Genomic DNA, 26,732 nt, shown 5'->3' with positions numbered 1-26,732 from the left:
ACAGGGCTCCCAGAGGTACGTGGGGGTGGCCTCTGAGCCCAGGCAGACTGGGGTGAGAAAGGGGTTGCTTGGTTTGGATTAGCAGCTTTTAAAGAGGGTAAAACACAACCTACTAACACTAAACAAAAATGCACAAAACATTAAGTTACTTTCAAAAACTATTTCAAACAAAAACAGTTTCTCCACAACCTTTAAGATTAAAGAATCTGCATTTCGTTATGAGCTAACTAGAGTTTTATGTCAAGAATTACTTAATTAGAGCACAGCCAATTGTAAGAGAACAGAACAATTGAAATGGATGCCCAAATTATTTAGGTATATATGCCACTTGTGTACAACTTCTGTCCACTCCCTATGTACCTGCCCCTGGAAAACAAATCCCAGAGATGTTTCCTTTACTTCAGACCACTTCTCACACCTCCTTTAAAAGCAAGGAATCATTCAGAGGCTGTTTCCAAGTGAAGTGATATTTTCAACGTGAGCAAGCTTTCCCAAGACTGGCAAATGTGGCTATGTTGGAACAAGAGCTTTGACATACACTCTAGAGTAGGAGCCCTTATAAACTATCTTTTGAGTAAGATTTTAAAAGCCTCAGAAACAGTAAATTCAAAGAGTTACGCACAGCGTGAAAGCAGTCATCATAATGTATGAAGGAAGTACTCAGAAGTCATCTCAGAGGTAAATGTTTGAAATTAAGTTCAAATCAGCTAGAGGAGGTCCTTTACATTTGCAGTCCCAGGCTTAAGTCTGTGAAGATAATCTAGAAAGTGAGGACCAAAATTTTAATATTGGTTTCTAGCTGTGAGTATCAGCACTCAATAAATCCTTATCTGTAACGACAATATCTAAAAGATAGCTTTAAATGATTTAAACCCACTAATTAATTATGTGTTCAAACTTACACAGTTTCAGACCACTTCTGAAATACATGCAAGTCACTAGGAAGACAACTCTTAGTATCCGCCACTTGCCTTCTGCACAGCAGTGAGCTTTTTACCACACCAACACCTGAGTTCCACCTCAACACAAGTTGTCACCTGCATCCTGACTGGGAATTTTGAATATCCTGTATCCTGCAATCCAAAACTGGCAGCCCCTCTGTCAGACCAAGGTGATAGCACTGAGTAGACAGCTTTAATGAAGTACAGCCCCCTTCATGCAATTTGGCAATCACTCTAGGAGAACAAGGACTTCTAGCTTCTGGCCCAGAATGCCCCAGGTCAAATCTTACTCAGAAGAATTGCTTTTGTTTTCTTTTCTCTATCACAGTTATTTTATAAGCAAGAACTCTCACTGCAGCTCCAGCATGGAGACAAACAGTAGCACTCAGGATTTACAGGGATATTGGTCACCAACTTAGATCACTTCAGGCAGAGTTATGAATAAGATTTATGTTTTAAAATGAGAGCTCCTGCTTGAAGCCACTCAGCCACCTTTGTTTGGAACATGAGGAAGCCAACTCAGCCACCTACTTACCTCACACACAGTTCAAACACCACTCAAACAAGAAACTACATTGAGAAATGTAGTTTGGTTTATCAGAAGTCCCTTTAGAGTTTAGCCTTATGCTCAACTCTAATTAATTTCTATCCAGAAACAGTTTACCACCAACTAGGAAAGCACAATACCCCTCTCCAGCTCCAAGGGAGGAAGAGCTGAGGCACAGAGCACACCCGGCCCCTGAATTTGTGACTGGAAAACTGTGTGAGCAAGCTCCAACAGCTTGCACAACAGATCCTTCCCATTGTACTTGACAGAATGTGTCCTTCCAAGTATTTTTTTCCCTAAATTCTTGTGTTTAATTCAATGCATGTGGTGAGGGGAATGACTTTTAGAACAGTGATGTGCACCAGTACACAGATGTTCCACATTTGTCATGTCACATGAACCTTGTGGCTAACACCCAACCTTTAAACGTCTAAAAAGCCTCCTACATAAAAACCCACATGATGTATTTGTTCCTAGAAGAACACCAGACAATATATTAGATTGCTGGAGACAGGTTTCTCCAATATTATCCTTCTTAAAAAAATACAAAACAAAACAGTAAAAAAAACCCACCAAAACCCAGCAAGCCAAACCAAAAAACCCACCTGCAACAAGCTTTCTTTGATTTCAAGAACTAAAAAAACCTCAAAGAAACAAAACAAAAAACATAACCAGACACAGAAATTAAGTCAAGTGGTAGGTTGACAAGATTTGTCAGAGCTAGGAGAAAGTCCTTCAAATTGAGTTAATTGTGGTGTATTGTGTAAAGAAAATGCACACATGTTGCATACAATCACATCCAGAGTATTTTTTGGCTAGCCCTTTTTCTAAAGAAACTTACAAAAGACAGAAGCGACACAGACAGCTTTATAACCCACACAGAGCTCTAAAATCTTCACTTAAGAAAGTTTATTAGTTTCTTTCCTCCCAAATGAATTCAAACAGAAAAATACAGAATAGAAATTGATGCCAGAATACATGGCCTAAGCCCTCATACCCTTACTTTCAGCACTGCTTTCATAATGCATATAGCTCAAAATGCTGTGCATCCAGAATTCTGTGTGCCCAGGATTGGTGAAATGCTCTATTCTAAATTCTGTATTAGGCCACTGATAAAGTATCAGCTACAGATTGTGTGAATTATCAAGCAACTGTGACCAACAGATTTTTTTTTTTACCAAATTGGCAATATAAAACCATGCAATAATTTGTTTCAGGCACTAACACCTGAGGTATCTTTATTAAAGGGAGTAGTCCTTATACAGAAATGTGCTGTAGTTGACAGATAACTACCTACAAAAAAATCACATTTCCAAGGAAAGTTAGATCAAGTTAATTATGAATCCCTCATGGAATACACCCAGCTTACACCTGCAGATCTACAGTTATGACCAGTTCAGTATGTTTGGATTGTGGCATACACTAGAAAGCATCTATTAATAGAAAACACACACTAGAAAGCAACTATTAATTCATAGATCAGTATTTGCAAACAAACAATAAATTCAAGTAGAATAAACCTAAAGCCACTTCCCGCCAGTTACTGCATTTGACAGAGTTGTGGTGAGCACCCTGTATAACACAGGAGGTTTCAGTTTCTTGCTGACAGAGGCTCCTGTGACCTTGGCAAAGTCACCAGGGTTGGTCTGTGGCTCCATGGCAATCCCAGCCGGCTGCTGGCTGCCAGATTCCCACTCCCTTCCCTGCTCCACAACACGTTTGACCCTGCCCTGACTCATTTCAGACCAGCAACCACAGAAATAATTCACTTGCTCTTGTACATCTCAAACACAGATGACTCAGAGCGGGGTCAGGAGAGCAGCTGGCACACGTGGGTGAGAACACGGCCGCCAGCCCCCATCACCCAGCTCCCATCACTCAAGATAAAGCAAACTCTTCAACTGCACAGGGGTCTGCTGAGCAGAAATAACAAAAGGTTTAAAAAGCACTGAGATTCATATTAACTCACTGGAGCAATTCTTTAGGTTGTTTGTCTAAGGAAGGGGATTTATTTCTACAGAATACCCATTTTGGTGTAAGTCTTTGGCTTGCATCACTCAAATTTCTAAGCTTTATAGGGACTTTGAGTCAGAGACTTAGTGAAGTAAAATAAAGCTTACAGAGGGATCCATGCTGATGCAAAGACTCCAGGACAGGTCTGTTTTGCAGGAAGCTCCAGTACAAGGGACGTAAAAGGGGAAAGGGCACAGAAGGGGCCTTCCCATACAAGATCACCATTTGCTGCTGTTTCTGTCTGTGATTCCTTCTGTAGCTGGGTGTGGTGCATTACACAGATTTATCTGAACAAGTACAAATTCCTGTATCAGAAGTACGTGGATGTTCCCTAGATAAGGTGTCCCCAAAAGATGGAACTCGTTTCTCCTCTCTCAAAAAATGGAGGAGACACAATCCATTTTTAAGCACCCAAAGGAAGCTACAGTTTCCTGTGATCTCCAGAGTGCTGCTGTATCTCTGTGGCTGTTTGGGGCTGCCTGTCTCAAAGACCAGGCAGGACAAGCCATCAGGATGGAGTCCATCAACCCTGTGGCTGAACACCTCAGCTATCTCTCTCCTCCTACACCCATGCTCTGGGGAGCATTTTTTTTTTCTAGTGCAACTCTTGTATTCTTCCTACTGCTTCTGTTGGCACAGCTATCTTAGGGGGAGAATTAGATGGGATAAATGGGATCAGAACAGAGATGTATTAATAGTACCAAAGCAGAACAAAAAAGGTCACAGCAATGCACACTTTATTACTACAATTAGAATACAGCAGAGAGAAAGCATTTAGCAATATATTATCTAGCAGAACAAGTAGCAGAAAGCTCACTGAAGATTTAACGGCTATTTTGAATGGATTACTAAAGTGGCCTCTTGGAAACAGAGCTATATGGGTAAAGAAATTCAGCACATATCTAACAATAAGTTTATTTCTTAAGACATACTTTGAACAGCTTTGCCATGTATCACCTCGCACAGACTTTACACAATTAAGTATTAACATTTACCCCTCTGCAAAACCTTAAGTAGCCTCTGGAGCCTTTAGTCTCCTTGTTTATTTTATAAAATCACATCACAAATAATCCACTCTGATTCATGAGCAAAGCTCTGGAATTTTTCTCACTTAGTAGACTACATAATTATGGTAGAGATTATCTTGGCCTGGGGGGTTTGCATAATTCCTTGCTAACTGTCTCTGCCATTAAAAAGTTTACATTGCTTAACAGTTTATTTATGGACTTAGGTTCTTTTGGTTTAAGATAACTGTCTCAAATTATAACCTAAGCCTTAGATCAGGGCAATTTTGTGGTGGACTTCATTGTAGCCAACAGCAGTCCTGTTAGTCAGTAATACAGCTGTGAATACTGTATGTAGAATACAATAGTCTGAATTCCCTGGAAGCAATGACATAACCATTCAATTTGCCAGTTTTGCATAAACCTGTTCAGAAGATACCTATGCTGCTGGCAGGGTAGTGAACAAACAGTGGGGAGAAAAAGCAAGCAGGATATGCAGATCTTATAAAGGAAAGTTATGTATGTTTATTACAACACAAAGAAGCACTTATGGTAAGATTTTATATTTTCAGAGTGAAATAGTCTGTGCTGAAAAATTCAGTTTTGAAAACAGTAGCAAGTACCATAAGTCTGAACACCAGGAAGGCTGGAAGAGCCACAGTTTGATTTGCATATTTAGCTGTTAGCAGCAAGAAGCTTCCAGCAGAACAAGTGACAGAAGAACATCTTTGCCTCTTGTAACTCCTGGGAAAGCTGATTCCCACAGCATGTTTACTGTGATCCCCACCTGGAGCCTTATCACTGCTGGCAGGCTCAGGCAGCACTCCTCTGCTGCACTGCACAGCTGGGAAGGCATCCCAGCAAGCACAGCCCTCTGTGCTGCACAGGCTTGAGAAACTGCAGAGCAGGGACACCAGCACATCCTGCCCTGCACTGGGGCTGTCCTGCTTTCCCCAGCCCCACGGGAATTCCTAACCCATCTGTCTAGGGCAGATTCTGTTCATTCTGCCAGGCAAGAGCTTTCTCTGAACTAAACACAAGTACATTTTTTTTCTTTTTTCATTAGGTTTTAGACAACCATGTTTCACCTTAAATGAAGAGTGAGATGTTTTTTAAGGCTAGTAATGAGCCACTGAAAAGCTAAACACGGTGTAGAAAGGCAATGCTCTCTCAGCCAGGTAAGCTGCTGTGTTAACACAAAAAGTAACTATTTGCATCACTGTTGAAGTTCTTCTAAGTTCAAATAAATTTCCCTACTTACAGGTGAAAAAAGAGCAGGAAAAAAAATCCCTCACAACACAATACAAACAGATTAAAACTTCAGGGTTTACAGCACATCTAGGAATCAGCTCTTGTCTCAGTATCTTCTGTCTGCCAGTTTAGAGAGTATGTGCAGTAAAACACCCACTTCATGTATCAGCCAGCTGGCAGACCCAAGTGTGCTGTGTTTATGTTATCTCAGTGACTTCTAACCTGCACTTGCACAGCTCTGCTCAGCCAGGCCGTGCTTAGAAACTGGGGCTGTGCTATTTGCACTCCTGCTGAGAGAGTTACCTCTGCCATGGGCCAGTGTGCAAGTAAAGCAGTGGGAGCCTCTGCTGACAGAGTTAGAGCTTCAGTCATGAGTTCAGAGGGCAAATCACATTGCTTGAGCCTTCACAGGCACACTCACTCCTTAATCTGCAGCTTGAATTCCTTCTACATATCAATTAGATATACCATAACTGTGTATTATCCCACAAACTGCATCCCACAAATGCAGTTTTTAAAACGTGCTGCAATTGCTATGTGTTCTAGACAGCACAAGAGTGGGTATCCCAGTAATGAAAGTGCAAGTTTTACCCAGATACACTTGACTGTACATTCAAATAACTTCAGCAAAGTTGACTAAGATACACCTGGCACAGAGAAGATTCCTTTTATACCTTAAGCCAGCTGCCATTAACTCAGTCCCAGTCATCCATCCTAACACAGGCCAACATTGATGTCTAATGAGACTTGCAGTCAATTGCCTGCTCAGCTGTTTATCTGAGCAAGAACAATTACAACTTTCAAACTTTCCCCATAAACCCCCCAGAAATGAAGCACAAGTGTAATTAAATAAATGCCAGTTTTAGCCAAAATGAAATATGATCTTAGATTTAAAGGTTTCATTATTTAATAGCTCTTTAACAACTAAAATGTGACATCAGACATGGTACCATTACAATGCCTCTCTTGGCTCCTTTGGCAGGGGCATCAATTATGCAGAACATCTTCTGAAAGGGCTGTAAAACCAAATTATAATGTTCTTAGTCTTGTTGAGTAGCAACACTCATGAAAGTGATATTTTATTAGTATGTAAACCAATGTCTCCTGCCAACCTAATAGTACTATGGAGCAGATTTCCACACACGCTTATTAGATTGTCTTGCAAGTCCTCAAAATGAATTTTTGAAACATTTCTTCAGACTCAGAGACATTTGCAGGTTCTGACTTCATAACAACAGCATTTTTTTCCTTTAGAACACATTATGCAGATTGCAGTTCTTACCCACCTCTTCAAAAAAACCCATACATTCAATTATTCATTATTACAAGGTAAATTTTTTTGATTTTCTTAGATAACCTCACTTCTCTGACTCATTTTTCTGCCGTGTTATCTCCTTATTGTAATTGAAGTCTATGGCATACCCAGTACATAAGTTTCAGGGTTAATACGAGGCACAAAGGACTAGACAGACATTCCTTCAAGCCAGTCTGTTCTCTTTCTCAAATCAATTTCACATCAGTTTTGATACTTTACTATCTCCCTGAAATATATGAGAAATACTGAAAATCAGATGGATCAATTAATCTCTAGAATGTTTACAAACACAATCTGGAGCACATTTTTAGTAAGGAACGGCTCAGTTTCCACTTAAATTAGTTACTCCAAAGCCATCAGCAGCATGAAGTGTTCATTGCTTTAAAGATGCTGAACTTCTTACATGCCAAGAAGTGATCACAAATGTTTGCTGTAGCACCACTGAGGAGTAGAGTTGTTGCATTCAAGGACAGAGGCAAGAGTTGACAGCAGTGTCACCTCTGAAATTCCAGTTCATCACAAAAACCACTTACAGCTTTGAACTTGGCAGCACTTATCCAAAGAGAGACAGGTGTCCATTTCTCCAGTTCAAGCATTAAGGGGGAAAAAAATCTTTAAATAGGCAGTTCTACATATAATAAGTGTATAGTTTTGAACATCAAGTACTTCAGATTAGTCTGGTCTCAAAAACAAATTAGTCTGCTTTCAAAACTCTCAAAAAGCGTTCTGCTGGAGTTTTTTTTAACTCCCGTTGGGTCTTTACCTACACAGACAAAATTTGTTGAGACAACATCATTCACATAACTCATGTCCTCCTTCCAAACTCACACTACTTCCTCACTCTGGCGGTGGGCAAAAAAAATGGCATATTAAAATGTGTGTGCCTCTTTTTTTTGGCCAGAAAAGAAAGATACTGTCACTATGGCTAAAGGAGAAGATTTGGTGGAGCTCAGGCAAAGGTTGAAGTGCTAAATGAGAATTTAAGCTGTGCAGACTCATAATAAAAAAGAAGTCCCTTAAAATATACCTGCCTTCCAGCAACCCTTTCCCTAAAGCTAATAAGAGGTCACATAATTAGGAATCCTGTTTTCCTCTTCTTTTTTCCACAGGCATTTCTCCTGGTTAGGTTATTATGCATCATCCTAAAATGCACATCACCCAACTCCAAAAGAAAATAAGTTATCCCAGCTGTTGGGACTGCTTGGATCAACTGGATGTGGCTGGTGTCTAGCAATGAAGTCTTTGGAGCGAGTTAAGGAGGAACACACACCAAAGAAACTTCCCAAATACCCAAGAATCGACTAGTGATAGAAAGAAGACCATAAAATCCAAAATAGAAGCAGCTGAATTTCCTACAGAGGCAACAGTCACTGCTAACTACAGTCTCTATAAAGATTCAGAAGTGGAAGGAACATTAAACATTTGGTTTCTCCAGACAAGTCAGAAAGACATGACTGATCATGCATGATCCTTAACCAGTAGGTCATGCACTGATCCATTCAGATCATCTCTTTACAACGTATTCAAGACATCCCCCTGTTTACATTTATCTCCAGGACTTAAGCATCTTGTGACAGCATGACTGAAAACAACTCCCTTATTAACAGAACTAATTTCATTTAAAATAAATTCAATAAGAATTCCTAAAATTTAAAAAAAAAAATTCAAACAAAATAACATGATGAGGGCATTTTGGATTCATGTAGCCCACTGCACTTCCATTCACCTCTGTGAATTTTCAAAAATGCTCTGTTAGTGACCCCAGTGGAGAACAGAGGAACTCTTACAGAACTACAATGGTCTTCTGATCTGCAACACCTCAAAGCCCCTCAAGCTTCCTCAGCAACAACTGAGATTTCTTCACTGAGCCATGGAACAAGACAGAAGACTTGCCTATATATGAGAAAGAAAGCTGCAATTCCAAGATCTTGGAAATGGGTAGTACCACACAAGAAAGAAACAGAAACAAAGCAAAGGCAGTAGATAAAATGAAGCAAGACTCCAAAGACACCCGAAATGCAACAGTGAATCTTGTGAATCAGATGCACACACAAATAAAGCCTTGTTCCAAACAACAGTACTGAATACAGAAGATACTAAGAGGATTTAAAAAAAACAAAATCCAAACCCAAACACAAACCACACATTACACAGGTTGCCATGAACAACCAAATAAAATCTTTGATCTTGTGCTCAAAGATCAAAGTAAGTATATTATTTAAATAGAATGAATTGAACCAATGGTGCAATTAACCCTGGAGAAAATATAAAGTAGTATTTTTCAGAATAATCTGAACAGTTCCAACTAAGTTCCAGAAGCACATTTCAGGATAAGGCTCCTCCATGTCACATCAATCAAGTTACACATGTCAGTGCTGTGAGACATCAAAAATAGCACTTAAACAACAGGGCTACAAGCAGTGCTCAGCTAACAAACCCTGCAGCTCAGCTGAGCAGCGAGAGCAGCTTTGTTAACAATTAACACAGCAACATCTCTGAACAACATGGACTTTGCTATGGAGATATATTAACTTTGAATCTAAACCTCAGATCCGAATTATTCAGTATTTTGGACAATAAGATCACCAGACAAAAATGTAAAAACAAAAATTAAAAAAAAAAATCTAATGAGAATGTTTTTCAGGACACTCCTCAAAAGGAAACCTGTGAAGAGGTTCATTTATACAAGTGAAGTTCAAAGCAGTCAAGCAGTTGCACTCTGCTCACTGCCAGATGGCTCTGAAATTTATTTCATCTACCTGTAATGCAGAACACCCTCTCACATCTGGACCTTAACAGAGTCATGAGTCTTCCCTTCACACACTGGATGTGCACCTACTGCCAGAATGAAGTGAGAAACCAAATTGTTTTGGTTTGCTGGTTTGTTGTTTGAGGTGGTTTTTTTTTCTTTACCCCAAATACTTCAATTCAACCCTCTGTAACAAGGAAAAGGTTTCTTATGATGTCAAAGAATATAGGGCCTTCTTTTGTTTTGGTTAAAAATGTATATATAAATTAGCCTGGAGAATATACTGATAGTGCAGCACAGCCTCCTCTAAAACACTGGAGCAACTCAACACCTGCAGCAAGCAACAGAGGCAGCTCAGGTGTCCTTTCTAAAGGAAGCCCAGCAGTAATCTGGAGATCTTGGTCTGGGAGATGCTGTCTTCAGTCACAGGACCCTTGTGCTGTGAGGAAGGTGTGCAGGGCCAGTGGCTGGCAGTCGGTTCACCAGGCTGTACCTGGGGTGACATGAAGTCAGCAGGCAGAAGCAAGAGTTCTGATAAACTCGGCTGGTACTTTCTAGGAAGCCAGGACACCTGGGACTGACCATCCACCAAGCTGTCCTGTTAAATCTGATTACTTTGTTTCAAGCCAGAGTTTATAAATGACCAGCTTGTACCCTATATTAAAATGGTTTTGAGACATTAAAATATCCTGCAGTTTATGCAAGTTGTCATAATTATTTTGTGCCCAAATATGCATTGGTGGCACTCTTGAGCAGTTACAGAAAAGGCTAGGAATCAGATCATTGCTGGGAATGTTTCCAACCAGACACTTGTATTCTGCTAACTCAAATAAGAAACTTATCTTCCTTGTGCCAAAGTAAATTCCCAGTTGCAAAACTAGTTGAAAAAGCAGGCCTTCACTGGTGATCACAAGCCAAAGCCATCAGGTTCAATAGCATGTATTACTCTCCAGTAAACCTTTAAGTACTCAGTCCGAGTTTAAAAAAGCTTCCCAAAACTTTCTGTGTTGTTTGCATTGACCCATGTACAGTTATTTCAAATCTCCTTACTCCTTAGCTTTTATTCCCCACTCTCTTTAATTCTCTCCACCAGTACAAAGAGACATGCTGTCACCATAACCATTCTAAATGCAAACTGCTGTAACTCAGACTAATTTTAAAAGATGCTGGATGGTCTCATAGTATTTTTACAATCTGATGAACAATAAAGCATCTGCACTTTTAGGTTAGTAAGAGTCATAGATAGTTACAATCCAACAGAGCCAAGAAACTGCAATAGTTTCAGGCCTTTCCCAGCTGCAATCTTCCCTGGGAAGTGCAAAACTTCCTTTAAACAAACAACATGTAAAAACATAGAGCGGTATAGGAGCTACAAACACAAAGGAAAAAAAAAATCCAATTCCAGCATTTTAAGCTTCAGTTAAACACTGTTTCAAGGTTCCTTTTGAAAGCTTTTGTCAAATCAGAACTGAGAGGTGCCATCAGAAAACTCATGTTCATCTACAGATCCATGTTAGGCAAAGTGAACTGTGCCGAGAACATATTTTTTGTCCTGTCTGACACTGTCCCTGCTGCACCACCTCCCACATGCCTTGGAGGTCTGAGACCTTCCTTGGTTCACTAACAGCAGACACAGATCTGCTGATCCAGCAACCAAAACCTGAGATCAAGCAGCTTGCAAAGTTGAAGGGGTGGACTAGAACCACCCCAGAATAATCAGCACATGCATACGGCTGGGAGCAGGAAGGAGAGCGGGAAATGGGAGGAGAGCTGTTAAGAGAAATAAAATTTCATCCCCAAAACGGCATTATTGCAAGGCCACAGACATAAAGGGGTTGTTCTGAAAACTGGGATACAGGTTTCAAAGCTCATTAAAACTGTCTCTAGAACAAAGTTTTCAGAGTAGAGCTTCAGTGGGAGAAGGGGAATCATTTCTCTAGATTAAATGAGTCTGCCCATTCTACAGAAGAGTTCTGAGGCTCCACAAAGTAGCCTCATTATCCTGTGCACAGAATACTTGGTAATACTGTAATAATATTGTACAAAGTACTTCCAATAAAAGTCTGCAAACTGAGCAGCTGTTGGGACACAAACCAGAGTTAAGAGAGCAGCTAACAGTGAGGCTACTGGAAGGGAAAAGTCCCAGATTCCAAGGAAATCGATGTGCAAGCCATGACTTCCAGAAGCAAGGGAGGAAACGGAGGGTGGGACACCAGGAGGATGCTGCTGGGGCTGGGTGTGTGCAGCATTAACACTCTTTGTGAGAAGCACGCATTTATCTTGTGCACATCCTTCCAGTACAGAAAGTTACACCTGACCAGAAAGAAAAGTTAATTTGGCCTAGTTTAGCCAATTCTTAAAACTCTGCCAACATTGTCCAGATGACACAAGACATAGCTACTGGCAAGATGCTGCTCTCAGAAATTACAGACTTTCAATGAGTTGTTTAATTTCTATGTTATTTTTAGGTTGTAGAAAGAGCAAAGGCTACATAGGTAGAGCATAAAGGCAAGAATTGTTCAGGCTTGGGGAAATCAGACTCTAGACACATCATGACAGATGTCCTGCCTTAAATAGCAGCAGTAACGTTCCAGTGCTTGAGAACACAGCTAACACTCCAAAATAGTAGAAACCATAAAACATTGATGAAGATATGATAAACCTGTTTCAAACAAGTAGCCTGTACTGCAGAAAAAAACCCCAAAACAACAAAATCTTTTATAACTGTTAGCTTATGTGATTTGCTACATCCTCACCCATTGTCCTTTCTTCTGTTATTAAAAAAAATAAAAAGAATATGCTGTCTAATTTGAGTTCTACTCTTGATAGTGTATTTGAAAAACAAAGGAAAACTCAGTTAAGAAATGGTTTTACTTCATGTGCAGTTTGATCATAGTTTGCATACCCAATCCAGAATAGGGATTTGTTAAAAAATAAAAAAGAGGAAAATGCTGAAAAAGACTAGCATAAAGAAAAGGAGGGATGCTCAGTGAAGTCACAGAAGTAATTTTCCCAGTCATCTGAAACTTCAGCTCCCAGCCTATAGTACACATCACATCCCAGAAGTGTACAAGTCACACAGCCATTGCACACAGGAGTGCACACAAGCACAGAGTGTGTGTGTGCACTGAGGGACGCTGCTCCGGGAGCTGCCCCAGCACCAAAGGCCATTTCAAGTGCACAAGTTTCAGAAACCCTAACAAAGCAGCTCATCAAACACATTGCTCTATTTAATACAGGGATCATGTTCAGTTGCTGCAACTGTCAGACTTGAGGGGGTAAAAATAATTGAGCAATAAAGATGGTCTCAGGCTTGTAGGCATTTGAGAAGCATCCAAGCCCCAGCAGCATGCACAGGGACTACAAGTGACTGGAAACATTTGAGCAAGTGATCTTCTGTTTATTGAAAGAGTAGCATTTCTGAGAGCAGCTCTCCAGGGACCACATGAAAAAAAAAACCCTAGAACATTCTGAACATTTAATACACAAAACTAATGACTGTTTTACAAGAGTTAGAAGTTTTCCGCAGTAAGAATTTGTGGTTTCCTGTGCGAGGAAGAATGCCAATTCATACCAACATGTTCATGGAAAAAGTTTTTTCAGGGCTTCCTCAAGAAATGAACCTCTGTAATGCCAAGATTACTTGCTTTGTTTCAGAAGTGACTGGCATGATTGTAAGTTCTCATATTGGTCTTTGCATAAGAAACATTTAATGAAGTAACATTTGTTTTACTGGAAGGACACGGTCTTCATTTGTATGTTGTTCTAGGAATGTCACAAGTCATCATAATTTTTGAAGGCAGTAATGGAGGTGCTCCATTTCTTTATTGTATTTGGGAAGATCTTTCAGCTGAAGTTCAGCACAAAACCACTCTCCTTCCCGGTTTCCTTACTTCACACACATATATGGGCCTTTTGGGGTTTTGCTTTTGATGTCAGCAGCTCCTTGATGGCAGGCACCTCCTGGGAATCCAGAAAAAGCATGTTCAACCAAATGTTGCTTTAAAGATTTCTTTTAAAAGGCTGCTAAGATGTAGAAAGGTCCTTAAAAGGTCCTCTAACAGCAGGGCAGATGAAACAAAATCATTGGTAACTTCTTTTTCACAGCTCTTTATCTCTTACTGTAAGGCAGGTTAGGTTCCCAAACCAGGCCATGGAAATTTATATCTCACCTGGAATGTTTCATCTGCCTTCTCCCTGCCCACACAAATCCCTTCAAGTTATCTGTGGCTGTACTATCCCAGCAGGGTACACCACACAGTGCACTTCAGACATGAAGTTTATTACAGAAGTATAAGCTGAGCATTCCCCTCTTAAACCACAAATTTTAAGAACCTGAAATGCATCCCTAGCAGTAGTTAGCTATGTTATAGTTTGCTTTTATTAAAGTAAAGCCCTAGAAAATTGTTTAGCTGGGTTCAGTGCCACTTAAATTCAAAGTTAATTTTATGCAACACAATTTAATTTCAAGCTAAAGGAATTAAACTTGCATTCCATACCAGGAATCCATATAAACAACTCAGTTCCATACACCAGGCTTCTGCTTGCAGTAGGAAGCCACAATTACTTTGTTGCCAACCCACAAAATCAGTACAAAAATAGGCATTTGCATGCAAGTTGTTGAGTCAGGCATGCAACAAATATTATGGAGACAAGACAAACAAGTGCATTTCAGGAAAAACAAATCCCCTGCCTGTCAACTATTGGCACTCTGCAATACAACAGGAAGGAAGAGGACAGGCACGGGGGGAGCATCCAGAAGAGGTTTGATGCAATTCCATGGTCAGGGTGTTTATAAAGTTCTGGAGAGTCTTTACTCTCTGAGCTCTGCAAGGGTCAAGTTTTGTACAAACTCCTTTGAAGTAATATTTGTCACAGCATATACTTTAAACCACAAATGACAGAAGACTCTGACTAAGGCAGTTTAAGCCTAAAGCCAACAGCATGATCTGAACAGGAATACCTCAGCTAAGTAGTTTTGTGGAGTAAGGTGGAGCAGAAGCAGCAGTGCTGGTACTTTTCAGCACTTTACACGTAAATGCTGATTACAGAGGAGAGCACAGCCTCACTCGCAGCACACATACAAGGCAAAGCATCCAGAACTCAAGCAGCTGCAACAGGCAACCCTAACAACAGAGCCTAGCTAAGCCAGATCCTTACTGACACATTACCTAAGTAAATACGGGTTTTTCTTTTTGTAATTTTGTTCATTATTGCAAATTTTGCTTAAGCAACCTTCTTTCAAAGCCTTGAATCTTTCCAGTGATAGAGTCAACTTTGTGTGGTCTCAGGGGAGCTGTGCACATGGCTGATAACCTATACAGAGGGCAGAGACTTCAGCCACACAGCCTGGGAGATAACAGGCACCCAAACTCATCAGTGTGCAGGACAACCCACACTAAGAGCTGCAATGACCACCCTGGAGAGAAATAACTTTAAGTGCCAACATTAAAGATCATAACTCTCATAAACTTGCAGCTTACTGAAGAAGCTCTATCTGCCACTGCTCTATTTCTGTCTTTAAATTGACACATACTATAAATTTTAGTCCCAGAGAGCAGTGGAAGAATCAGTGGAGTGAGCGAGGCACAATGGCACTTACCACTAGCTGAGCAAAGGAAATCATTAACAACAGCAAAAGGAAACAAAGATAGAAGGGATTAATTCAAGCTACATTTTCAGAACAGCAATTTTTCTGCTGTTGGAAATGCTGCTCTCCTGTGCAATCAACAAGGTCTCTTCCTTCATTAAGCCTTAGAGTTTTCAGCTTTCCTGGAGTTGGAAGGTATTACACAGACAGACGTGTCTGTAAATTGGCTGGGAAGCCAATTTAAGTTTAGAGGAAACTTTAAAATAAATATTTTCCCCTGTAGAGGATGGAGCAAATTTAAGCCAAGTTAAAAACACTGGCAGAACCTTTCATTTCAGAGAAAGAAAGAAAAACACCTAACAAAAAGCTTTCTCAAATGCTTTATTTTTATGCCTTCCCAAAACTCCCACCAACTTCATTAAAAACAGTCTTTGGAGGTGGGTGAGAGGGTAATCCCTTCTTTTCCCCCCTCTATTATTTTAAACATGTTTAAGCAATTTAAGACCATTTAAAGTCTTTTCACTTCACTTCCCACCATGTTCTGAAAGAAATATTTATTTCTCCTAAAGCCTTCAATAACTGAACACTATTTATTAATCAGATACTGTCTTCCTCCTCTGTTCAACCAATGACAAACCAACACTTCCTTACTTTCTTACCTCCCCAAATCCACTTCTCCCAATCTCCTCTATGGCCATTCCCTAAACTCATTCCAAAAGCGTTTATGAATTAACCAGCAGCACTTGAAAAAAATAAAATGTTAAGATCCTCTCCCTAACTTTCTCTATGACAGAAGTTCCTTCTCCATTCCCTACCCCTCTCTCCATGCCCTCAGTATCACACTTGGTTGTCTTCCTCTATTTTTGAAGTGTGGTCAATCTGCTGTTCTGAAAGAGAACCCCCATTACCTGTTTTCTAAAGATCTGTTCATACATGTAATTATTAAATCCAGAACATGCACTCATTTCTAAGTTTTCTGAGTTAACTAGATATTTGAATCTAGTATCTATGACTCTGCTCAGCTAGCATAATTATGTACCTAGTATGATCATATCAAACTGTAAGCCTGTATTTCTACTGTGATTTCAGACAAATAATGATTTAGCACTCCAACACTGACTTTGAAAAATTAACATCTAGCCCAATAGTGTTCCAACTTCTTTTAAAACACTAGCATTAGAATGGAAAAGTTCAAATTCTCAGCTATTTGGAGGTTTGACAGATCCTGCAATATGCTACCTTAAATCAAGAGACTTTTTTATGGTTTTGCTTCTGTTTTTACAGGTCAAGGCTCTATTATGAAGTCAGAGTCATCCTAGAATAATTTAGGTAGTGTTGATGTTTAACATGAACATGAAAGCTGTAACCAGCAAGGATAGAGCAGGCCTGGTGAAAGGGGGGAAAAAAGGAATGTATCTTCAGTCACCTGGAAATTTCCTCTTTGAATAATGGGGTATTCAGGCCAGTTACAATGGGTAACTTGCACCCTGGGGCAGAGGCAGGCTTTCCTGCTATCAGGAACAAGAATGCACAAGTAATTCCCCTCCAGTCTCCTGCACCTTGAATCAAACAGCAAAACCATGAAAAAACACATTTACATTTTTCAAATACAAACTGCATTAAATGTGATTTCAAGTGAATACCTGATTTATCCCCTTGTATGGGAGTAAGGAATACTAATTAATGGCACCAGCTCAAGCCTCTGAAAACTTTGCTTTATCACTATCTTTAGCAGTCTCTTGCAGCAACCAAGGATACACTCCTCCTCACCCCAAGTTTTAAACTGACATTACAGAACAGGTTAAGTGGTTAGAACAGTGAGTTTAGTCATGAACAGAATTATATCCCTTTTTTTAAAGGAGCTTGAATTTACTCTGACTTTTAATTTGTGTATCTCCAGGCTGATAGCTATGGATTCAAAGCTGCAGTAAAGAGGAGTTCAGTCACACAAAACATTTTCCAGACATTTCCTATCATTTTCATGGCAGGGGGAGCAGGCTGAAAAAGGCAGGTCTCAGCCTGTGGTTCCTCACCTGGACCGAGCACTTAGTGCAGGTACAGGACATTGCAGAGCCCCTGCTCCTTCCTTGACATCCAGCCTGCCACTGAAACAAAAGTTCCCAGATTCAGAAAACAAAAGGGTTGGCTGACAAGAGAGCACAGGCTGCCTTGTAAAACTGAACATTGTTCACAGAAGTGGTTAAACAAATGAGCTGTTGACATGGCTTTAAGGGACACCTTTTTGTAACCCAGTTCTTTTCGGATTAGTTACTGCTACAGTCTGTGGCTGTGTATACATGTAAACACAATTGTATTTCGTATTTGTTTCAAATCTACAAAACAAAGATTTTTATGCAATATATTCAACTATTGACAAAGAAAACTTCTAACAACTTCAATGTGGTAAGGATAGGCTACTATTAATTTCATTGGAAGCAGGAGAGGGGCTCACAGCACCTAACATTTAACAAGTCAATTTTATCTCCACTAATACTTAACACCAGAGAAACAAATGCAGCTACAGTTGCCTGTATTAAGCAGCTGGCAAGCTCAGAGATGGAAAAGTTGCAGAACAGCTGGGGAATGCGAGACCCTTTTGAACAAGCTGCTATATGATCCAAAATAATGGTACATGTTTACACACAACACAATGGCAGCAACAGCCAAATGCAGGTCTGGTGAATGGACTACAGCTGCTCCTTCCCTCAGAACAAGGCACAGCAAGCAGATAAAAAGGAGTTCATAGTCACAAAATACGGCTTTCTTCTTAAAAGGCAGCAGTCTGAGCTCCAAAATAAGACAGCTGACCCTCCAACTGGACTAAACTGTACAAGATTCTGTATTAGAAGTTACCCTCTAAAACAAGGCTGGACAGAGCTTTCCAAGCTGCTGCTACTTTACCACCAACAGTTTCCAACAATGTGTTACTCAGACCAACAGGTTGCCATCTAACTTACAAAAAAACTTCTCACATGACAGTATTTTCCAGCTAGAGTTAGGAAGACAGCCATTTACAAACTCTTAATATAGACTCTGACCACACAGCAGTCAGCTTTCCACTTCAGAGGAAGACATTGAGTATGCTAGAAAGGAGGGTTTGAATAAACACGGGCTGTTTCACATCTCTTTTTACACTGGTGTTGCACCTCGGTGTAAAATTAAGTTGGCACTCACTGCTCACCTAGACAGAGGGGTGGCCCTTATTTTGTGCCTGTTTCTGCAGTAACTGATAGCATGTTGCAAGGAACTCTCGCTTGTTTCACAATTGCCATCCCAAGAAGACATAATGCTGAATGTTACCCGGTACAAAAATTGCATCACCTTATTTCAAGTGATCTTCCCGGTTTTCAAGCCTCAGAAGCCCAGTATCAGCGGTACCATCTGCCTTGCTCAAGACAAACCATGATGAAATAGTGCTAAGGAACTGGCTACTAATTTATATCATAATCATATCAAGTCCTAATTATGCCAGGCACCAAAACAGAGTCAGTAATGGAATGCTTCCACTCATTGCATCCCAATTAAAACTAGTGTAACTCAAAAGAAATATTTTTTGACTGAGAGAAAGAGACAGCATTGAAAGACCTCCACTCCTGCTTCCCCTGCACGTAGCCATTGATGTTACAACCCCAGACAGGGCTACTCAGAATAGGATGGTTAAAACTGGACAAAGACAGCTGTCATAGCAACAATAACCGACGCAGACACGGTTTTTGACTTCTTTTTGCTTTTACAAAGAAAAATGCCACTAACAGCCAACACAGAAAGATTTTGAAATATGGGTTGTAAGAATACCTCACAACTAATGGGACTCTGCTAATGGCAAGCATATTTCTCAGCACACTTAAGCAACAAAATGCCACATCCATACAACTTAAACTTCAGACTTCAGATAAAGAAGCCTTTCTAGTGAAATTAATTGATGAATTAAGCCATTTTTGTAAGGAAAATCTCCATATTAATAAAGAAGGAAAATAAATTGAGCCTTGAATCATACTCAGAGAAAAGGTGTTACTGGCACCAAAACAGGACTATGCCAGGCATCCTTCCTCAGTCAAAGAAGTGACAGGCACACTACCTTCAAATCCTGCCATCTGTAAAGGTAAGAGCACAGCCTTGCTTTTCCTGCTGCACTGACAGTGCATGGATGCAAGTGCTGCTGTGCTGTGGCATTGGAGAAATGGTTTGTGTCCCCAGGGGCCCTCAGTGAGCTCCAGGGCACCAGGGGCGTTTTCTCCAGGGTTTGGAACCACTTCTACCAGACTTACCCAGTTTTGAGCACATCCCACTACTTTAATGTCTCTAGAATCTTGTTCTCAAAATAAAAAATTAAGAATGGAAGCTTAAAATGTCGCAGGATGTTGAGATGAGTTATGACTCAGCAAAGCTGAGCACAGTTCAGCAAACAGATGTGTTTAACAATTACAGGTAATGCACTGTCAGCCCACCTGAGCAAGTGATCTGGGATTGATCTAGACCATCCATAACATGCACTGAACCTCTCCCAGATTACTCCCTGACCTTATCGTAATGGGTCACTCTTTCAACCAAGCTCACATTAATAACAAAAAAAAAAAACAAACCCAAATTTTAAAACCCACAAAAGAAGCAAAGAACTCTAGTTTTTTATTGACTAGTCTCCACTGAACTAATTACTGCTTAAAAGGAAAAGATACTTATCTTAAAACTCCAGTACTGTACTTAGCAGGTACAGAGAATAAGTGTACTTAGAAGTAATTTTTTGGTTCCACTCTCCTCCTTTGTAGCCAAATCATAGACTGTATCTTATTTTCAATTAAAAGAATGAGAATTTTTGTATGCATGAATGAGAGTATATTTCTGTACTTCTCAGGGTTTTTTTAACATGCATTTTACCACTGGATATAAACTTGGGTATTTCACAAGACAATTACCACTGGTATTCGCCAGAGAGGAACTAAGAAAATAAATATTCTAATAGCTTATTCCCGATTTTACTATTAACTGCCCACAGAGGTTGTTTTAGAAACTGTTGGGAGGTACATATACACCAAAGTGTACTTGCCATAACAAAGATTTCCCTCCATGTAGATCTCCTGACAGCCATGTCCCAACAGGCTCCAGATCGTTCATACACATACCACGTATTGTTCAAAGCAGGCTTGCTTTAAGCAAGATTAAATACCTGTTCAGTTTGAACTGTCCCAGTGCCAGGATAAACTACACTAAACTAGTTCAGATGATTATCCTGCTGGGCACCAATGGCCTTTGAAACTCCCAGAACCCCAGAATCTGCTGCTTCTGGGAATTACGCCAGTAGCTGTGGGATAGCTCTCCACAGAGGACATTACAAATTAAATATTTTAGAAGTGTGCTTGTGTTTATATGGAGCAAGGCTGCAGTTCAGCATATGAGTCAGCATGGTTTGCATCCACTCAGAACCGAGCCGTGCAGTTGGAAACTATAAATTTTCTAGGGAAACAAAGGGCGTGAAATGATTTCCCCAGGGGCATACAGTCAGGCCACACCTAGCAGGAGCTAACACTCACCTGAAGACAGGAATTTTGTTCAGAGCTTTATTGTGAAAAAGCCCATGACTTTCCTCTGGTGACTGCAGAAGTTTCTACACAGGATGGACACTTTGGTCCTGCCTGTATCAGAGAGGTTAGTAATGATACCATGGCCAGATAAACTTACAAGCACACACACCCATGCTAGATACAGCTCTTTAAGCATTACAATTAACACTCAACTACTTTAAAGTGAAAGCTGAAGCATATTTCCTATCAGGATAGCAAATCAAACTTTTAGCTGCATCACTTTGCTAGTAACATCTAACAAAGCCTTCACACAGATAAACAAAGCAGAACTGAAAATGAGCAAAGTACTGTAGTTCACCTCACCATGCCATTACCTATGACTGCATGTATTTAAGGACCAGGCTGAAACCTTTTTATTGCAGCCTCAGGGGGCAGAGAAAAACAGGGTGACATCTCAAGTCTCTCAATGTCCCACCAGGGAAGAACATCTCTTGGCAAGAACCGCTGTCAAGCCTGTGATTCAGGAGCAGGGAACATTACCACTATTCCTTCCCAGGCTCCAGAACAAGCACTTCTATCTCATGAAGGCTCCAAAAGGACCATAAAGAAACCAGAGCTGTTTCTCTGAAAACTCAGGCTGGACCTCTGCCTCTGCTGGTTACACAGAGTCAGCGGGCAGCACATCCTCACCTCGAGCTGCACTTCCAGGCCTAAGGTAAAGATACCTCAGTGCAGAAACACTGCACACAGTTCTGTTGTCATAAACCACATTAGCACGTGAATCAGTCAAGAGTGGTTTCAGTCTTCCGGTGGCTGTTTGTTTTCATTTTGAACACATAAGATTAAGATATTACAGGCTGAGAACATTTTTCAGTATGATACAGTTTGGTTTACTCTTCCAGAAACACATTTGCCCATTATAAAAACAAGCAGACTTGTTCAGAACATATTCCAAACCAGAGGGACTGCTTGCACAGCTAGCAGTAGGTACCAACCAGGACAAGAGTAATGTTTTTCAAAACATGAGATGTTATCTGAGCTAGGATCAGTCTATGATGATACAACTGTCAAAGACACGATATCAAAACTAAATGAGTGATGTTCTCTTCCTATTTTCATTCCCAGGCTTCATGCTGCTGCCCCCTGCCAAGTAATAAACTTGAGTACACTCAGTCTTCGAAAGACCACTTAAGTCTCTCTTAAAAGAGTCTTAATCCATTATTGTGATCCAGCAGGCTTCATGAAGTGTTATGAGTAGAATGGATGCAAAGGTTTAATTAAACAGTCAGCTCTGCAGCACTGGGTATCCACGCTCTATGTAAAACACTACAAGCACTGCACTGATACCTATCAGCATATCCTACTCATTTTTCTCCTATTAATCACAATACCTAATGTTTCCCCCCTTTCTAAACGTCATATTGTTTTCTGAAGTTTGGGCAAGTCGGGGCAAGCTGGAACCCCACTGGTGACCCATTTAAGCCAAGGTGAGTACTCAGTCTCTCCAAACCAGCTCGGGGGCTCTGGCCCGGAGCGGTTCCGTGCACCACTCAACAAGCCCTGTTGCTTGTGTCCGCCTCTCCCGGTATCCTGCTGAGCTGCAACCAGCCAGCATCATAAAGTCCCTCTTTCTTTACATCACACGTGCGCGCTGCTGCCGCCGCCGATGCCTTCGCTTTTCCAGCTGAAAGAAGAGGCAAAACTCCTCCAAACACTTCTCAGCCCCACTGGGAGCGGCCCCTGCGCCGCCCCCCGCTCGCTGCTCCCGGGGCGCCGAGCCGTGCCCGCGGAGCCCCGCGCCGCCGGCGGCCCCGGCTGCAGCCGGCCCGGAGCAGGTGCCCCGCGGCGTGCGGGGAGTCCGGGCGAGCCCGCATCCTCACGGGCTGCCCCACGGAGAGCCCCGAGCTCAGTGACAGCGCGGCCCCGGCGGCAGCCGCGGGCGAGTTTCCGCGGCACCGCCGCCACCAAAGGCGCTGCCCGGGAGCGCGGGGAGCCCGCGGCGCCTCCGCCACGGCGGCAGCGGCCGTGCCCGGGGCAGCGCCGGGCGGGCTCCCCTCCCGCGGGCAGAGCGCGGCCGCCGCCACTCACCTCGCACCCGGCGGCGGGGCAGCCGCTGCTCCGGCGGCCTCGTCCGTCAGTCCGTCCGTGCCTCCGGCCGGTCGGCGGGGCGGAGCGGGGCGGGGGGAGCGGCGCGGCCGCGGGGGGCGGGGGCGGCCCCCTCTGCCGCGGGGCGGGCCCGGGCGGGGCCGGGGCTCGGCGCCCCCCGGAGCGGGCGGGGCGGCCCGGGAGCGGCGGGGGCTGCGGAGCGCCCGGCCCCGCGGGCACCGACCGGGCCGGGCCGAACCGAACCGAACCGAACCGAACCGAACCGAACCGAACCGAACCGACTGGAGAGGAGCGGGAGCGGGCCGGACCCGCTCCTGTTCCCGTTCCCGCTGCCGTTCCCGCTCCCGCCGGCGCCGCTCCGCGCCTTAAAGGAGCCGCGCCCGGCGAGGCGGGGAGCGGCGTTTTGGGTCCCTTTCACCGAGCCCGGCCAATAGAATCTTTAATTGCTCAGAGGAGAGCAGGGCCAACGAGAGAGCTCCAGGGCAGCAAAGGGCTGGGAGGGCTCGGCCGCGTCACTCGGTACGTGTATGGGTAGCTCCTGCATTAGCAGCGCTTCTGGACAGTGTTTCTCTGTGGTGTACATGCAGAGACACACGACTGTTCTCTTTATTGACTTGCACGACCTTTCCAGGCTGTCTCAACCTGACGGAAGAGTTTGCCCCTGCTGGGCTGCAGCAGATGCTGGAGGACCTTGGGGAGAAGGCTGTCCAAAGGAGCTATTCGAGAAATGTCCTGCTCTCTCCCCGCTGCTGGGACCACGTGAGGCAGAGGTTGGAAAGTCATCACCACATTTTTATTTAAGGGGTGAAACTTTTTCCCTCGGATGTACTTATTTAAATCAAGGCATCATTAGGAAATACAAATAAAATGTTACAGACTTCAGCTCTGACGCGGGAAAGGTGTTTGTCCACACAGTAAAAGGGAAACACAGCACTGGAACTGACTGATATTAAATATCCCTGAGGGTAGAATCTTTTTATCCTCCTTTCACTTCAATCTTTTACTTTAATCAAAGATTTTATAAGTGAATTATATGGATAATTCAAGACCTGCTTGATCAAGTCTTACAAAGCAATCTGACCAGCAACACAGAATAATCAAAAATCTAAAAATCATTTGAAGATCATGTTAAACCTGACTACTTAGGTAGAGGACACACAAAACCAAACACAATACATGCTTCTGTTCCATTCAGCTGCAAAGAGCTATCTTCTCTATATCTGTGTGAAGTCTGTGCAGAGAAGCAGGAGAGAATCTTAAGGTGTAGAAATGTGCTGAGATGAGGCAAACCTAAAAAATTTCCAATCAGTACTCAACAAGTACTTTATGAGGCACACTACAAAATCTCTCTGCAGCACTACAGTGGCTTTGTGCCCTAGATGAATTCAGAATGAATATTGAGAGCTTAGCTTGAAATATCACTGGGCTTTATAGCCTTGTACCAGGGAGAATTTTCTTAATTGCAGGATAATGATGTGGTGTGGGCTTATGCCTTTTGCCAAGTGGTTATGAATTACTTTGTGCAGATACATGAAACCCACATCAAATAGAAAGCATAGATGTGTCCTTCCAGTCTGAAGGAGAGAAAGAAGAAAACTACTGTGCAAAGGAGGTCAAACAGAAATCAAGGCAAGGTTAAAAGCCATGGATTAAAAAACTGACCATGAAAATATGGCTTATCCTGCTGCCTTTCAAGACAGCTTATCCTATTGTTCAACACCCCTGTATGAAACTATCAAAGGCTTGTCTTTCCTTATGGGAAAAAAAATTTAATAAATAAATAAATAAATAAAAAGAAAAAAAAAAAAGAGGCAGCACCATCTCACTAGAATTGTCAAGGTTTAGAGATTGAACTCTGATTCTGAAAAGAAAGCCCATTAACACAGGCCTGAGAGAATTATCTGAGGGGAGAAAAAAGTAATTGGAATGCTAAATTTACTTTTCTTGTAAATGGCATGAGGCTGTTCTTGCTTGTTTTTAAATATCAGAATGGTTTCTCGATGGAACTTTTGCAACTGAAAACCTGCAACCCATTTAACCAGAACTCCGTTTTCACCCTAGCTCAGAGCTGATTTGTGTGTCTGGATTTAGCTTTAGGCACGGTCTCTGCCATCTTCTGCCAGAGACTTTTCTCTTGCAAACTTAATCCATGATCCAGATACATGATTATTTCAAATTTACATTTCAAAAAGAGTAAAAGATTGATTTTAATTCCAAGGAAGAAGAGGAAGGCACAATGATGTTGTTGAATCTTTTGTTCCCAGAAGAATCAACAAAAATTAACAGTATTGAAGGACTATAATTTGGGTCAGACCAACCATCTTAATCCATGTCTGCTATTTTCTACTCTTTTTAAATGTGTTAGACATAAGCATGTTTGATTTATGACGAGAGTCAAAAACATCTGTACTTTGGGGCACAAGCAAATACTTATTTGAACAATGGGCTCCCTGGGGAGGGATATAGAAAAGAAATGACATTTTTTTGCAAATCATTCCATGTTTTCCACTCCATAAAGTATTTTGCTTTGTTTTGAAAAGTGCTCTGCAGAAGACACAATGACTCAATCCATTATAAAGGATTCCAGCAACTTTCACCTTTATGTGACTGGTGTGTCTGTGAGCCAGGCTAGCACTGGGGAAATGCTCATACCATTTGCTGGCCTTGAAGTGACCCACGTGAAAAGAATTGGTCATCTCGGTCTCATTGGCAGCACACAAGTATTCACATCTTAAAAACATGTGGAGCTAGTTGGCAGTCTGAGGCCTTGTCTGCACTGAGGATTAGTTCTGATTTCAGGAATTATTTTAGCTTCTGGTAAAAACCCACTGTAGATCAAGTTGTGCAAATTGTGATCTGTGCTGCCTTCTGCATCAATGAATGGCTGATGTGGGGACTAGTTCTAATTGCAGATGAGGTTGAAGGAGAGGAACCATGTTCTGAACAGTTGCATATTCTGGATCAACTCTCATGATGTGCTTCAGTAGTTTATTTGAAGTTTTTCAGGGAAAAAAGTGTCAAAAAATATCAGAAGACAAATATCTGTACCTTTTTCTTTCAAGCCTGCACTGGCTGGAGATTCCGTTCTGTAACCAGATGCTGTGCTGTATGTGCGTTGACATGATTAGAAACAGGCTTGAAAGCAACATTTAAAATCACTAGTAAACTTCTCAGACCTCAGTAAGCCAGGCCTGGGAATGAATGCTGTACCTGCTCCTTTTAAACCCATGATCCTGAATCCAGACATCTCTGCATTTGAGGGAGTTTCTTGCCAAGCCTCGGCGCTGACCTCTGCGGCTGGGCACAGCTGATATGCTGTGACAAAGATGTGCCTGGCTGTAGAGCCCTATGTAATGTAAACTATTAATGTCAACAAAGAGGCCAGAGGAGAGAGACAGAAATAATGTCTGTTCCTGCAAGGTTCGAACATATAGAGAAAGCAGGGGAAAAAAAAAAAAAAAGCAATCCACATCTCAGCTGCTTTTTCCTAAATGAACACATTGAACAATGTAGCAGTCTAGAGTAGAGAAAACCTAGGGTCTTTTAAAATAAGGTGTGAAAAACTCTGTAGCAAGTGTAGAATTTTAGGAAAGAGCCAAAGCCTCTGTCCACCCTCAGAAGAGCAAAATGAGAGAGCTCTGGCAACCATAGCAGCCACCACCGATTTATTTACGAGTTCCTGGAGCTGGTCCAGTGT

The 26,732-nt window shown here is 41.8% G+C and overlaps 1 protein-coding gene across 2 annotated transcripts in view; it reads right to left on the bottom strand.

Moving 5' to 3' along the window:
• Positions 1-23,087, bottom strand: part of SVIL (supervillin) — a 133,617-nt gene extending 110,530 nt beyond the window's left edge. For both annotated transcript variants that reach the window (XM_063414572.1, XM_063414583.1), the window contains exon 1: positions 23,018-23,087. The gene's annotated coding sequence lies outside the window, so the exon portion shown is untranslated. The remainder of the gene's footprint in view (positions 1-23,017) is intronic.
• Between the last annotated feature and the right edge of the window lie 3,645 nt (positions 23,088-26,732).

Source organism: Prinia subflava, chromosome 1, assembly GCF_021018805.1.
Source record: "Prinia subflava isolate CZ2003 ecotype Zambia chromosome 1, Cam_Psub_1.2, whole genome shotgun sequence".
NCBI classification, from domain to species: domain Eukaryota; kingdom Metazoa; phylum Chordata; class Aves; order Passeriformes; family Cisticolidae; genus Prinia; species Prinia subflava.
This window is presented reverse-complemented; position numbering and strand designations above follow the sequence as displayed.